We start from the raw sequence: 16,777 nt of genomic DNA, 5'->3' as shown, positions 1-16,777 counted from the left end.
ATTCAAAACGTGATATTATTGGTATTTATTTCACCTTATTTGGAGACATCATTTGTATTATAGGGGTTGTTACCTTTCCGTTTGATGTGGTTATTGATGTGGAGAATTCTTAACTTCTAGGAAAGATTCATACTAACTCTAACAAGCCTATGGATGCTTGTTTACAAAGGGATACCCCTCTCGACTTAGCTCATTGGATTCTTTGTTTTCTCATGCTTGTTTTTGTTCTCAACCTTCCTTCTCCAATGGCTTGAGACTATTTGCTTCATTTATTTTACATTGTCCATTGAAAGAAGAAGAATGGAGCTTGTCTCCATGACTTTTCCGTTTCACTAAGTTACAAATAAAAAGAGTCCAATTCTACAGCCAATAGACTAATAGCCCCTTGATACACTTTCGGTGAGCTATGCATAGCTCTCACTTATCATTGTAGCTCAATGAAATGGAATCTACTAGCTCTAGTGGGAAAGAGTTCAATTTTATGCCCAAGACACTAGTAGAAATGGAGTAGTTGTGAAGACAATGATCTCCATTGGGGATTTCCATTTTTATTGCAATAGACAAGAATAATCTTGGTGTTGGAGGAAGAGATGAAAGATCTCTACCAAAAACATAATATCATTGCTCTCTTGGTGCCATTAATTTTTGTTAACTCATTCGAATGCAGGTAATGTATAAGGATTTGTTAGTGTATATGAAATTTTCTCTCTTTCCAATAGAAAAATAGGTTCATCCTAGTATTAATATATAAAATAAGGTTCATTAATATGTATGGTTCAATTTCGTTTGATTATCCTATTTCTCCAAAGGATATCTTTGTTTTTTTTTTTTTTTGTTTGGTTTAAGATATGGTGATACCTTTAAATATGAAGTAATTTTCAGTAAAATTAGAAGTGGAACAACAAGTTGGGGTTTGAATTTCCTTTGTAGTAGTAGGCTACTTGAATTTTCCATCGAAATGTTTTGTTGTGGACCAACATAGAATAATATTTGGATGGAAGGTTTTGTTATGGGTGGTAATTTTTTTAGCCTTTCAACTCATTATATTCTTTGTTTGTTCATGGTATTTGTTTTTCTCAGCTTTCCTTTTTTAGGGGGTTGATACTATTTTCTTTATCCATTTGTAATGGCAAAAGTGAAAGAAGAAGAATGTGGCTTGTCTCCACAACTTTTCCATTTCTCCGAGTTATAAATAAAATAGTCCAATTATATAGCCAAGAGACTAATAATCTCTGGATACACCTTTATTGGGATATGCATGAAGACCTTGGATGATAGTAAAACTACAATATAGGTTTTTGAACTCAAGAGTTGGTTCTTATGCACATTTAAAATCTACCCCTCTTCCCATTTGATCATTGTTTTCATACTGATGTTTTATATTCTAGATAATTTGATTAAAATTTGTAAGTCTATCTAAATGTATTCATGATTTGGCGGGCATATTTTGATGTAAATGAAACTTCTATATCTTCAATAAAGACCTTTCCTAGAGTGCACAATGAGGTAGTGCAAAAGTTTATATGTTGACAAATGCTTTGTTCCTAGTGTTTGGTCTATTATCTTCAATTTATTGGTTATATTATTGTTTCCACTTCTTGCATCATAAATTACGTTTTTCTCATTTAATGCTCATGTTTCTTGGGCTATATTGATCTCATTTTTTTGGTTTTGCTCCAGATATCTTAGTGAATTGTTGTGACTATCTTTTAAATCAATGGTTGTAGATTCTTCATTTGCATCATAAAGTGGAGGAAAATATCTACAACTATTTTGGGTGCCATGGTTATAATTTTCACCATTGTATAAGCACTTGAAATATCCTGAAACAACCCCATTATAGTTGGAACCAGATTCAAACAATCTAGCTATGCTACCATGATCAACATGATCTAATGCTTCATGAAGAGAATAAATTAACAGTGTCATATTCGGGGATCTCATGCAATCACTCTTATTCATGGATGATGTAGTGTAATTTCATTACTTTTTTCTGAATTTGGATTATAACAAAAGGAACCTTCAATTGGGTTCAAGTTGTTGTAGCCATGCAATGTATTTGAAACTGGGAGTCCTTGAACCTGTAGATCATTGTGCCATTGTAATATATATTGCAAATTATTGTTCTTACATTTTTTGTTTCTAGAGATGGTTAAAATTCTTGTTTTTTTATCATCTTACTCTCATTGGCGAGAGATGTAGATTCTTTGAACAAGAATTATGGAAAATTAATATGTACCTTGGAAGCCTCAATATTCTTTGAGATTATCTCACCCTTAACAATCTCTTTCTTTATCCAAGAGTTCTAGTAATTTTAAATATCATTATCTATTCTTCTAGGTGGATGGAATGCTATGTATGCCCACTTGCACATATTTAATCCATCAAAATATATCTTAATGTCAATCCTTTAATTCACCACCAAGAACTAATAAACCAATGAAAATTAAGCCAACTGGTTTCTAAAAATGTTATGTAAATGAATGATAAGATTTTATTCATTTGGACTAAAACTACCTCACTTAATATCAAATCTCAAGTAGTTGATCCATCGCAATCTACAGCTCTTTCAAAAATTAACATTGAAGAACCGTCATGAAATTAAATATGAATCGATGCACGATAATACTAAAAAAACCCATATTTTTAGTTGTTGTTAGGAATGTTATTGTTGCGTAAGGAGGATTTATAGCAATAGGCATTGTTCACCCCACATTTGTTCAACCATGATTTGTGCAAGGATGGATTTTCGGGAGCCTTTCAATTTATTGGAGATTTGAAAAAGACCCATGGCCTTACCATCTCCATACTGGAGGAACCCTTGGAGTGGACTCACCATGCAAAGCATTGGAAAACTATTTTCCCTACTAGACTCACTATACAGAGCCCCAAAAATATATTTTCCAAGCTATTGATGTGATAATTAATTAAAGAAAATTTACAAACTACATTCAATGGTTATGTGCTTAATGCCCATGACGAAGAATAACAGTGTTCAAAGATGATGAGTGAAGCCCATTAAATTTCATATCACCAGAGCTAGATCCTTTGAAGGAGAGTCTCAAAACTGACCCTATCTTCCTGACTCATCATTCTCACTCATGGTTGAGGTTTCATCCACACTTATGTTAAAGAGGTTATTGAAAAGGATCTATTAGATTTTCCCCAACATCAATGAAACAAAGCATTTTGAAACATAACAACAAATTATGCAAGTGGGATAGAGAAAGCATTAAAGAGTTTCTGTATGTAACATCGCTCTCTAGGGATTCCTCGAAAACCCTTAGGAAAAATAGAGATTTTTTTTTTTAAATAACATCTTTAGAGTGCACTCAACACACACTACCTCTAGACAAGGAATAACATCAACCATATATAAGTAATTACAAAATTCAAAATATTTCAATAGAGCAGGAAATTCATTAAGAGTTGGTTAATTCATTGTAGTTCATAGTCTCTCTTTAGAGTTTGGACTTTAATCTATGAGACATTAAGATGAGAGTATTTTTCTTATTATTCCTTGTTGTCTATGACATGGGACTATAGTAATCAATTGTATTAGTTAGCATTATTACTTGCACATATTAATCCAAAGTTTTTATGAACTTTACCATGTTTATAAAATGACCACTGCTCTCAACCTATAAATTTATCAATTTAACTTTGAGAACCAATAAGATATTTGATGGTATTATTTGGATTCTTTCTAAGGAATATAAACCATATCATTGATATTATTCATAAAATATCTCTGTTCCATGCATTTATTTGATTCCTATTTCCAAGATTTGAAACTAATGCTAAAATTAGTTTATAAACATTAAATGATACCTATAACCATGGAAACACTGAAGAGGGATAGATGGATGTGTGGATGTTGGTGCGGTGTATAAGGAACAAGACACTTGTTAGTCTTATTATTCTTCTCCTGAAAAAATCAACAACTACCTTTAGATTTAGTTGTAGCTCTAGACTTCCTAGCAGGGTGCACAACCTCTCCTCTTCTGTAGCTTCACAACCCAACTTCAACTCTAAATTCTTTAGCTTGAGAAACCAAATTCAACTCCAAGACAAATGATTTTATCTTTGAAAATTTAGTTGTGTTTAGCATTAGTGCCAGTGGGATTTAAGACTCGTCCAAGCTACCTAATGTCTGCATCTGAGTTTTGATAAGTGCATCTCACATAAACTGCAAACATTGGTGGGGAGACGACATCCAAAACCATGATCTATAGAAATTTAATTTGGAAGTATGTGATGTTGATTTTTCTGTAGTTTGGGAGGTACTCCAAGCCCTAGTGTTCGAGCGTTGGAGGCCAAAGTGACACAAGAAAGCTTGGGGGCTTGGAACCCAAGTATGGGGTTTTCCACCCACCGATGTTTGGGCCCAAACCATGATGATTTTTTGACATGTGATGGATAAGGATGATAGTGCTCTTCAAGATGATTATAACACAATGAAAATCATCTAATTTTGAGTTTTTGTTGAGAAGAAATGGATTTTTGAAGTTGACAAATAATTATTGGTTTTCAAGTCATGCATATATTGTGACACCCTTGCACATCTTGGAATTCCTTAGAACTTGGCACATTTAGCATATCTGACATGCCTTTACACTATCTAGCACATATTAGCATTCCCTAGCATGCCTTGGCACCACGAAAAATTTTAACAACCACCCTAAATTTATATGTATAATAAATGGGTGAATCCCCATGATAAATAGGAAAAATGGGAAGCAATTTTATCACTAATATATATATATATTGGATAATCTCTCACCAGATTATATTATCTTGTAAAGTCATGGTGAATATTTCACTAAATTATAAAATTTTGTAAGATCTTGGAAAATCTTTCACTGAATAATAAAACATTGTGAAGTCTTGGCGAATATCTTGTTAAAGTATGAAACCATATATGATAATAATAGAACATATTCATTAAACTATAATATACTAACATACATGTTTGGAAAAAGGAAGCATAATTTTCACTTCCTACAAACAATGTTGCAAGTTTTAGTGGTCATGTTTGTCATAGTAGGAGAGATTAATGTTTTCTCTACCAATTTTGTTAAGCTACCACTTTTGCCAAGCTATCTAATTTCTTTCTTATTCCATAGACTCCAACTGTGAGATAAAAAAAAACACATCAAGTTTGTTTACCCCAACATGCCAATAAGTAGCAAGCCCCAACTATATAATATAACGAAGTAGTAGGCATCTCAAAGGTCAGAAGCCTTCGAATCAATATATAAATATATAAATGTAGATTTACTATTATTTTAATTGGAAATCTTCAATTAAATAATAAAATTTAATTACGTCTCTCCAAATCTAAGTTTCTTATTAGAATAATTCACTATTTCCATACCATTTTTAACAGCATTGTAACATGTAGATTAATTTTCTTTTTGGTGCACAATCTCCGCCTTTTAGGAAAATATGGTGTAGTGACCCAACCCCTACAGATCATTACTACAAACTAAGAATAGCAGAGAAGATGAAAGGTTGTACAAGCCATCGTATTTTTCAAACGACTAATCCAAAATCAGTACCTTAATTTTTTCATGAAGATATCATATTGAGAATCTTTGAAAAATGGTAGGAAATCTGGGTAGCCACTGTCTCTCTTCTGCGAGCATGATGCAGAAAGAGTTAATATTTCATTGTTTTGAATTATTTTTTGTTAAATAAGAAAAACCAATATTAATGGAGATAGCAATATTTTTTACTAAATTTTGAGAAGTGACTAAATATAATTTCCTAAGTCTATTTTGTTGGAAATAATATTGAGAGGGGGGGGTGAATCAGTATTATCAAATAAATTATTTTTCATTTCACAATTAGATTTGTATACGCTACTTCAGCTATGGGAAACTGCGTATATACACTACTTTGTCTAAAGCAACTAGTGTATATCAGAAAACTTAAGATTCATTAAATGTTGATCTTTAATCAATGCATCAAGACTTCATTAATCATAAGAACAGTAAATAGGAGAAGTAAAACAGAACATATCATCACACAAATGGACACAAGATATAAGGTGGAAACCTAATGTGGGTGAAAACCACCTACTGCAATTTGTCCCTCTCTTCTTTTAATAAGAAACTTATTCTTACAATATCTTTGTACTAGTGCAATCATATACCAGTACGCAGGCTTGTACCTACAGAAAGCTACAACCTTCTCTCGTTCTCCAGCTTCTCTTGAAAGGGAGCTACAACCCCCTTTGGCTCTTGTACTAGCTGACGTACTAGTACATAGGTGCTGACCTACAAAAGGCTACAACCTTCTCTTTCTTCCAGGGACCACGTTTCATAAATTTTCAGACTCGATCCAACAATAACATTAATCAAACATCAAATATGTCTGCATCAACCAATCTCCTTTCCTTCAATCAGAACTAAATCAAACAATTACTTCTCTGAGTGTTGTAACCAGAATACATTAACAGTAACCAGAAACCAATCCTGAACCCAGAACACTACAACAATAAACAGAAGTAGCTAAAACATATTTCATGAGATGTACACTACTTCAATATGTAGAAACGTGCATGCATTAGCTGTTGTATTAAGGCAAACCAACATATACGCTGTTTTCACTTACTGAACCAGCGTGTATATGCGCCTCTAATGTGTCGAACTTGCGTACAGATCTATAAAAGATAATTTACCCTTTTCACTTATTCAGACATTAGTTATACCCAGATTCTCAGATTTATAGATCAAATCATGCACCAAATATAACAGATCAAAATCACACAAAGATACTACTATTCAAGCCTTAAGATCTTGACCCATCAATAGAACTTATCCATCTTTTAGTGCTCAGGTTCCTTCTTGGTTCAGATCAAGAAATGCACCATAACCCAATTCTAGATCTTGCTCTTCATAAGATCTTCAATGCTTGAGTCGATACCTTTGCCTAATGATTTCCTTCCCCTTTTATATTCTTAGGCCTTATACAATACCATGGTAAAAAACCATAAAGAATAAATACCTTGGACCAAATACCTAGGTTCAACACTTTAGACGAGATACCATGGTCCAAAACCATAGGTCCAAATATTAAGGACTAAATACAATGGACCAAAAATATGTTTTCCCACACATAAATTCTTTTCTTTGCATGAAAGTGCATGCATATGTATACACACCTTTTGATAATTTAACCCACGTGTATACGTGCCTTGGTTAAGAGGAAACTACGTATATCTCTTTTTCCTTCATTCTGAGAGCTTGAATTGTGATCTGTCATTTGAGTGATTTTCCATCAAGGACAACACCAGTGTCATAGCGCCAAACTTGTGTCATAATACCAACAATCTCCCCCTTTGGACTCGATGGCAACGCCAAGTCACTCAAATCATTCTCCCCCTTTGTCATCAAGTGCAAAGTGTTGTGCTCCCACTGAGTTTATGCTGAAATTTCTGCTCTGCTGTGCTGCCCATGCTCCCCTTGACTGTAGGCAAGGTCTGTAAGAAGCTTTTCTACAAGAAGAAACATGAATTTATACATCATAAATGACCTTCCTATCACCAAAGACTCATACATAGATCCGTCTGATCGAAATATTACCTCATTTCCTTGATCACACATTTGACTGACACTCAAAAGATTATGTTTTAAGCCATCAACATACATAACATTTGTAGCTTTGAATTTTTCTTTCAAAATAACAGAACCTTTACCTTTTATGAATTCAGGGTTGTCATTTCCAAATGAGACCTTCCTTTCCTTTTCAAAGGCACTATATGAGTGAAGTTTTTCTTTCTCACTTGTCATATGTTTCGAGCAACCACTATCGATGTACCATTGATTTTCCTGTCCTTCCGCATATAAGGCTATACCACATCTTTTTGGTTGTGGTTCTTTCTTCCTCCATGTTTTGGGACTCAATGGAGCTTGCTCCTTCTGAGTTGTTTGCCAAAACCTACTCCTACATTCAGAATCTTCATGACCGAAGTTGTTACAAATAGGACATTCTATTTCATCTTTAAGAGCAGAAAAGTTATTGTAGGTTATTTTCATGATTCCAGTCACACTCCTTTGATTTCATGCTTCTCTGGTCATGATGGTCTTGTAGGCAACACATTGAGATGCTTTGTGTCCAAAGTTATGACAAGAGAAACATTTGCCATTGAAAAAATTCTTGCGATTATCAAACCTTCCTTCCAGGTGATTGTAATTTCTATAGCCATTCGTTCTTGAGGCAAATTGAGAATGATTTACCTACAGTTGGTTGTAGCTTCTATTCATCCTTGAAGTATATTTTCCCCGATGTACTTGGTGATCTTTGTTCATCCTTGAGGTAGATTGACCCTAATTTACCTGGTGATCTGCTTTATGCCTTTGCTGTCGATTGTCAACTTGTTCACTTCTCCTTGCTGCATCAAGATAACTTTTGGAGGTGGATGGCTTCTGTGCTTGAGATGCTTCTTCAGTATATCCAAGACTTGCCTTGATTAGTGGAGAATGATTTACTTTGATAATCTCATCTAAAGTTTTAGATCCTTTAGCAAATCTAAGATTAAGAGCTTTTGTTTTCTCAATATCTTTTCTAAGTCCCACAATTTCACATTCTAACTTTTCATTGTGTTTTTCCCTTTCAGCAAGTTGGAATGTCAAAGTATCTATGATCATACTCTTTTCTTCTAAACATATTTTAAGTTTAGAGATTTCTTCATAGAGATGATTTTCATCTATAGCATCTAAGAAATTATCATCTTCAAAAGCCATCAAAAGTTTATAATTATTACATTGTTCATATTCATCACTAATTGAAAATCCATCACTATCTTCATGTGTGTAATAGCTCTTCTTACTTACATTCTGTTTCCTATTCCATATAACTAATTCCTTACCTTTATCAAGCTTATATTTCTGAGGACACTTGGCTGCATAGTGGCCGACTCTTCCACAAGCAAAGCATTTGAAAAGTAGCTTACCTCTAAATCTCCTAAAACCCTATTGAAGGTTCTTGACAAAGTTTGATTCTTCCTCTCCTTCTGACATATGTCCTGACTCATCGTAATCTCCTTTTCCTAAAGCTTTGAATGAAGCTTCTCTCCTGTCTAATGGTCCCCCTTTTCTCATTTCAAAAGCAGTTAGGATTCCATGTAGCTATGACATGGTAATGCTATGTAGATTCTCCTTTTCTTCTATGGCAGAAACTTTTGGTTCAAACTTAGAAGACAAAGATCTTAGAACCTTTTCAACCAAGGTAACTTTTTTTTATTTCTTCACCCAAGTTTTTCATACCATTAACAATCTCATCTATACATAAGCATTAATTAGACACACTTTCATCATTCTGCATTCTAAGATTTTCATATTGAATTCTGAAAGTTTGTAGTTTTGCACTTTTTACCTGATCGTCTCCTTCATAGCTCAGAACAATCTTGTCCCATATTTCTTTTGCAGTTTTGAGGTGCATAATCTTGACGAATTCTGATTGAGATAAACTTTCTAACATAGTATTGACAGCCTTTTCATTTTTATCATACTGATTCTTACCAGTGGTATTTGTAGGAGTTGCTGATGGAAATGTGTATCCTGTTTCCATGATATCCCAAACTTCTGTACGAAGAGATTGAAGATAGGCTGTGATTCTTACCTTCCAATAGACGAAGTTGCTTCCATCAAAGATTGGTGGCCTGATAGATGCCTCTTTTTCGTAGTTTCTCATGATGATAGATCTTCCTTCAAGCAATCAAGCTTCTTTTGAAGGACCTGCCTTGATTCCAATTGTTGGAAATAATAATTGGGGGGGTGAATTAGTATTATCAAATCAATTATTTTTCATTTCATAATCAGATTTGTATATGCTACTTTAGCTATGGGAAACTGCATATATACGCTATTGTGTCTAAAGAAACCAGCGTATATAAGAAAACTTAAGATTCATTAAATGTTGATCTTTAATCAGTGCATCAGGACTTCATTAATCATAAGAACGGTAAAAAGGAGAAGTAAAACGAAATAGATCATCACACACATGGACACAAGATATAAGGTGGAAACCCAATGTGGGTGAAAACCACCTACTGCAATCCGTCTCTCTCTTCTTTTAATAAGAAACTACTTTTTACAATATCTTTGTACTGGTGCAGTCTTATACCATTACACAGGCTTCTACCTGCAGAAGGCTACAACCTTCTCTCATTCTCCAGCTTCTCCTGGAAGGGAGCTACAACCCCTTTGGCTCTTGTACTAGCTAACGTACTAGTACGTAGGTGCTGACCTATAGAAGGTTACAACCTTCTCTTTCTTCCAGGGACCACATTTCATAAACTTTCAGACTGGATCCATCAATAACATTAATCAAACATCAAATATGTCTGCATCAACCAATCTCCTTTTCTTCAATCAAAACTGAATCAAACAATTACTTCTCTAAGTGCTATAACTAGAATACATTAACAGTAACAAGAAACCAATCCTTAACTCAAAACATTGTAGCAATAAGCGGAAGAAGCTAAAGCATATTTCATGAGATGTACGCTACTTCAATATGTAGAAACCTGCATTCATACACTGCTGTATTAAGGCCAACTAGTGTATATGATGTTTTGACTTACTAAACCAGTGTGTATACGCACCTATGATGAGCCGAACCTGCATACAGATCTATAAAAGATAATTTACCCTTTTCACTTATTCACACATTAGTTATACCCAAATTCTCAGATTTATAGATCAAATCATGTGCCAAATATAACAGATCAAAATCACACAAAGATACTACTATTCAAGCCTTAAGATCTTGACCCATCAATAGAACTTATCCATCTTTTAGCACTCAGGTTCCTTCTTGGTTCAGATCCAACAATGCACGATAACCCAATTCTAGATCTTGTTGTTCATAAGATCTTCAATGCTTGAGTCGATACCTTTGCCTCATGATCTCCTTCCCCTTTTATATTCTTAGGCCTTAGAGAATACCATGGTCCAAAACCATAAAGAATCAATACCTTGGACCAAATAGCTGGGTTCAACACTTCAGACGAGATACCATGGTCCAAAACCACAGGTCAAAATACCAAGGACTAAATACCATGGACCAAAAATAAGTTTTCCCACACGTACGTGCTTTTCTTTGCATGAAAGTGTGTGCATACATATATGCACCTTTTGATCATTTAACCTGCGTGTATACGTGCCTTGGTTAAGAGGAAACTACGTATATCTCTTTTTCCTTCATTCTGAGAGCCTGAACTGTGATCTGTCAATTGAGCGAGTTTCCATCAAGGACAACACCTGTGTCATAGCGCCAAACCTGTTTCATAATGCCAACATATTTAATATATTCATTATCATAAAAACCAACCTATATCCATCTTAACTCCACATCTACCACTCTTAGAGGTATGAAATCTATTTATCGCTCCCAGCACTTGGTACACCCGGAATTAAGATGGATCTATGCCGATATTATTTCCCCTTTAAATAGTTTATGCTCATATGAATACCATGGTATTATCATGGGTCAATACCATGGGTTATCATAAACCTGGAGCTTAAAATCTACTATTAGTAATTTATAAAAATTAATAAAATTAATAATTGATTTTTATTTTATTTTTTTATTTTAACCAAGTTAAAATGTTTAAGTGACATTAAATTACAAGATCCATTTTTACTCTTGATCTACTAAGACCCGAGAGGGATCGAATTTTTTTTACTCTATGGTAGTTTTCATATTTGATCCAGAGTAAAGATGGATCTATGCTAGTTTAATTCCCCGCTTTATATAGGCTGAATTCCATGTGAATACCATGGGTCAATACAATGTGCCATATTTATTTTTATTAATAATAATATTAGGGTTAATAATGTTTTTTTGCATGGTATTAATAATAATTTGGCCCATAGGCTTCACTTAAATATAACACATTTTTTTAGTGTTCGTAAATATAAGGTGGCTTATGGAGTAAATATAAAAAATGTTTTATTTATTTACCATACCTCACATTTAATTATATTTTTATTTATTTACACGCTTGCTTGTTCATAAATCTAAGGTGACATACCGAGTAAATATAAAAAAATGTTTTATTTATTTACCATACCTCTCGTTTATTTATATTTTTATTAATTTACCATACCTATTTTATAAATATGGTATTTGGCCCATAGGGCTCCCTTAAATGAAACCTGGTTTTTGAGCCTTCTTAAATAGAAGGCGGGTTATGGAATAAATATAAAAAGAGGTTTTATTTATTTACCATACCTCTAGTTTATTTGTATTTTTATTTATTTACCATACCTTTGGAGTAAGTACTTACGATACCTTTTTATTTATTTACCATACCTTTGGAGTAAGTATTTACCATACGTCCACTATATTTATATTTTTATTTATAACTATCATAAATACATTTTGCTGAAAATGAGGGCAAATGGAAGATTGTTACTTTTTTTACCCTCTCCCTTAAAATAAGGTGGGCTAACCTCCATACCTATTTTTTTTATAAAATTAATTTGAGGCGATTTGTAACAATGTACTATGATACAAAATATTCGCCCAATAAAAATATAAAGCCACTTAATTTAGCCCAAGGGCGAAAATTCGCCCCTAAAATTTTCCATGCTTGGCACTCACACCCTCACAACTAGCCTTACACTTTTTCACGACTTGTGAACCCAATCAAGTCCTTAGCTACTACAATTCATGTGACATTGGTCTGTTTCAATTGCAATAACTAGACCAATTGCACATAATACAAGTAGATTGTGCCTTTTTCACCTAATAATTGCCTATAACTCATATTAGGGCACTCATGTCCAAGCTCAACTTGTCCCACTTAAGAATTTACTAAGACAAGGATTGCATCTAGCCATGGACATAAAAAAACTAAGCAACATAGCTTACACAAACATTATTTCACATGTATGTGTGGTTCTCATAAAAAATAGAGCACTAACTAAGAGTTTGTAAGAACCACAAGATGCACAAGACACATGATATAAGCCGATAGAAGTTGAGTTCCCCAAAACTTATACACAATAATGTATAATATGAAATTGTATAAAATAGTTTAAAACATGAGCATTTGGCCAAAATGTGCCACATGTCATATACAAATAATAATTAAAGGAAAAATAGTGTTGTGCCTAGAAAAAAGTCTCCCTTTGTCTAAAACTACTCTGTCAAGCCCCTTATCGCAAATGTAGGCTTGTATCTTGAAAATCTTATTATGAACTTCTCCTAGCACACTTCGTCCTTGGTACACTTGAATTCATTAGCACTCCTTGGCACACACTCTTGTTTTTTCATTTCCATGAATTTTGACCTACTTCTCCCTTGTGAGTGAGTGAAACAAATAGGTAACCAAAACATGTATCGAAAAAGACCATATATCAAGAAAATGAAAGAAAGAAAACAAGATAAAAATATGCTACAACTCACAAATAGTTAGTGATTCCAATGTTCTTCCATCAAATGAGAAGCTAGGACTAAACTTGGAATATACGAAACTTCATGTCAATAAATCAAGGTTTATATACGTGCGAATTAGATTGAAGGTAAAGTCACACACTATTGTGATATATGATCCAATAAATGATGTTTTTTTATGACGTAATCCTAGAAGACAAGAAATTGGAGACTCCTAAACACCACGTGCATAACGTCTTGCTTGGCCCTCGCATTTGAGTGGTCTCCAAAATGACAACAATTCTTTCACAATAACATTTGACACAAATTAATTGGATGATGCCTTCGATCTTCCTATAACTGTAGTTATATTATTTGTGGAAAATCAAATACCCAAGAATTTGTGTAGACGTGGTTGTGGTGATATCAATTTCCTGACCATCAATCAATGATATTTCTATCGGCAGTGCACATTTGATCATGTAACATATGCTTTATAATTTCTTCAATGCTCTTTCGCTTCTAAATCTCTACGCTTCTCTTTTTTATTAATGAGTTAAAGTTAACAACTACTGTTTTACACGATTCAAAGAGTGTTGTGTTTATTAGTTTATCTTATATCTGGTTCATGATCTTTGTTCTAGTTATGGAGATGATCAACAATGGGAAAGACAGACCACACCCTACATCTTTGGCTGCTACTTCTCATTATCATTGCAAGATAGAGAAAAAGGAATGCTTGGACATCTTTTGTTGACGTTGGAATAAAATATTACATAATATCTCAATTATCATAATTTTTTTGTTTCCTTCAACTTTCAAATGTGCTGCCAATATTCCATTATGTTATTCTTGATTATGTTTTAGAAACAACCATTGATAGCAAAATTATTTGCATGTTGTCTCTGCCCTTACGGGTCTTTTTACTGAATCACGACTGTGATGTTTTCTTCTTCAGATATGAGTGCTTTCATTCCCTTTTTCTTCTCAACTGCTTCCACTAACGATCCATATGAGTGACACCTAATGGACGACCACAATCCACTCCTATCACAATGTTGTTATGGGATCATAGAAACCAACAAATGGGCCAAAACATTCCTCTACATAATATTTTTGGACAAAGGAAAACATGTTTTAAGGCCCAATCATAGTTTAAATTGTGGGGGTGGTGCCTCCAGAAGGTGACATCAGACCATAAGTACATAATTCCCAATAATAAATTGAAGGAATCATGGAATTTTGTGAAGGATCATGCCCTGATTTGTAAGTTGATGGACATTCAGTAGAAGGAGAAAGATGGAGTAAAATGGATCCAAACGAAATGGAGGTTGGTGGGTCCAACAAAAATTCAACTAAGAGCCAAGGGTTTCTTCACAATGATCTTTGTAGATCTCAAAGACCACAAGAGAATGTTTTAAAATGGATCTTATTTCATGAACAAAGTTCTTAATCTTTTGTATGCTTTCACAATGTTTGAAATTGTTGAATTGTTTTTGAGTATCAACCACATCAATGATTTTTGCTCGAAACATTGCAACTGACAATTTCATTATCATCGTGGAAGAGTTACAATTTAATGCTACTCTTTCTTTTGATACTGCCTTACAACTTTTACTTTGCAATATGTCATGCAATTCCTAGTTCATAATCTCAAATAATATGTCATAAATATATTAACAAAAATTCATTACTTATAGTTGTGAGTATAGGAGCAAGGTTATTTCTAATGTAGTATGTAGCATTATATACTTTTTACTTATTATAGTGCCAAGTTGGGATATCTTATTTGTCATTGGAATTGAGTGGGTGCTTCTTATAACACTTTGGAGCTATTCATTTGTCACCTTAATCCATTTGCACATGAATTCTATAGTGAGATGTGTTTTTCATCCCCTAGAGTAGTTGGCCTTGTCGACAAAAAAAAATTAGAAACTAACCAACCTATTGATAGATTAATTTCCATCAAAGCCCTATTTTTTTCTTTGCATGTTGTTTTAGATTTTTTGTCTTGCAAAGGGATGGGGATAATGTGATAGGTCATCAGAGGATATGGGATTGACCATTACTAAAGGTAAAAATGGCATCATCGCTTCAAGGGACAACTTTCCATAGGGGCTTCACTTCATTAATTATTGTGTTCATTCATAAAGGGGGTTTTAAAATTGTGAAAAATAGGGCCAATTTATTATAGATATTGGGGGTGGGGATTTTGGGTATAGGGTTACAATTTTTGGACGTATTAAAATGAGTATTTGGTAAAATTAGGGGATATTTACTAAAATAGGCATAGAGTAGTATTGATTATTTAGTAATAAAAAGAAAAGGGTAATATAAACCGTGAACACACTAATGGTTGTTTACCTCACCACTTCAAAGGATGTTACGAGTTCAAATAGGCGGACGAGGGAGAAGATTATATGCTACCAATACTTTTTTACAGCGTTTCAAATCATATGTGAATGTAGAGGACTTTGCAAAGAGTTTCTGTGAGGGCCAAGGGTTTATAGGCTTTGATAGTTTATCAGAATGGTGGCATGGGGAGGAGTTATCTAAAACAATGTGGTTAGAGGAGGTGGATTTAGTTGTAGATTTGGGTGTGGTGAAGATGCCAAAGGTTGCTGAAAAATATGTAACTAGGTTCAGTCTTCATAAGTATGAAATGTACTCTTAAATGAAAATAGATTATTATTATTGAAGCATGGGTTTCATGCTCAATTTCTTTTATTTTATAGGTTAAGCACCCATTGAGTACTTCTAGGGGTTTTCATAGATTTAAGAGTCACTATCATACATTGAAATCCCTATGGGTGCATTGTATCTTGTAAATAAAATTTATTTTGTCTTTAAAGTGTCGAAATACCTCTAAGATCAAGTTGGCTTACATGAAGAGCCATGTCTACCCTTGAAAGATCCTATATATAGAGAGGAACTTGTCCTCCATTAGACACACTCACTCATCTCATTCTATGTGAAGAAGAGGAAGAAGAAAGGTCGAAGAAAGAATGAATGAAGAGGAAGTTGAAGAAATTGAAGTGCTTGGGCTAGTTCTCTCTCTCTCTCTTGTGAAAGTCGAAGTTAGGGTTTCTGCACTGGGACTATCTCTAGTTTGATCTTGAAGGAAAGAGAGAAGGAAAGGTAAGTGAAGGTCACTTACGACATCTCACTACCTCTAAGTCTCAAGGAAAGGCAAGCTAAGGGAAGAGAAGGTTATACTAGGGAGATCAAAGTCTCTAAGAGGAGCAGTAACATTTGGCGAGAGACAAAATTTCAGATCTGCAATAGGAGGTCGAATTCCTTGCAGTAGGAGGTCAAGTTAATCTTGATCATGGAGGGTATGTATATGAGAAAATGGGTCATGGTATTCATTAATTTAAGAATGTATAAT

General features: G+C 33.9%; 1 pseudogene; it reads right to left on the bottom strand.

Annotated features, from left to right (window-relative positions):
* Positions 1–1,632: 1,632 nt before the first annotated feature.
* The window catches only part of LOC149178295 (uncharacterized), a 35,866-nt pseudogene continuing 20,721 nt past the window's right edge, over positions 1,633–16,777 (bottom strand).

The sequence above is a fragment of the Pinus tabuliformis genome, chromosome 4_1 (genome assembly GCF_031772625.1).
Source record: "Pinus tabuliformis cultivar Carrire ecotype Pingquan chromosome 4_1, CPIR1, whole genome shotgun sequence".
Classification (NCBI taxonomy): Eukaryota; Viridiplantae; Streptophyta; class Pinopsida; order Pinales; family Pinaceae; genus Pinus; species Pinus tabuliformis.
This window is presented reverse-complemented; position numbering and strand designations above follow the sequence as displayed.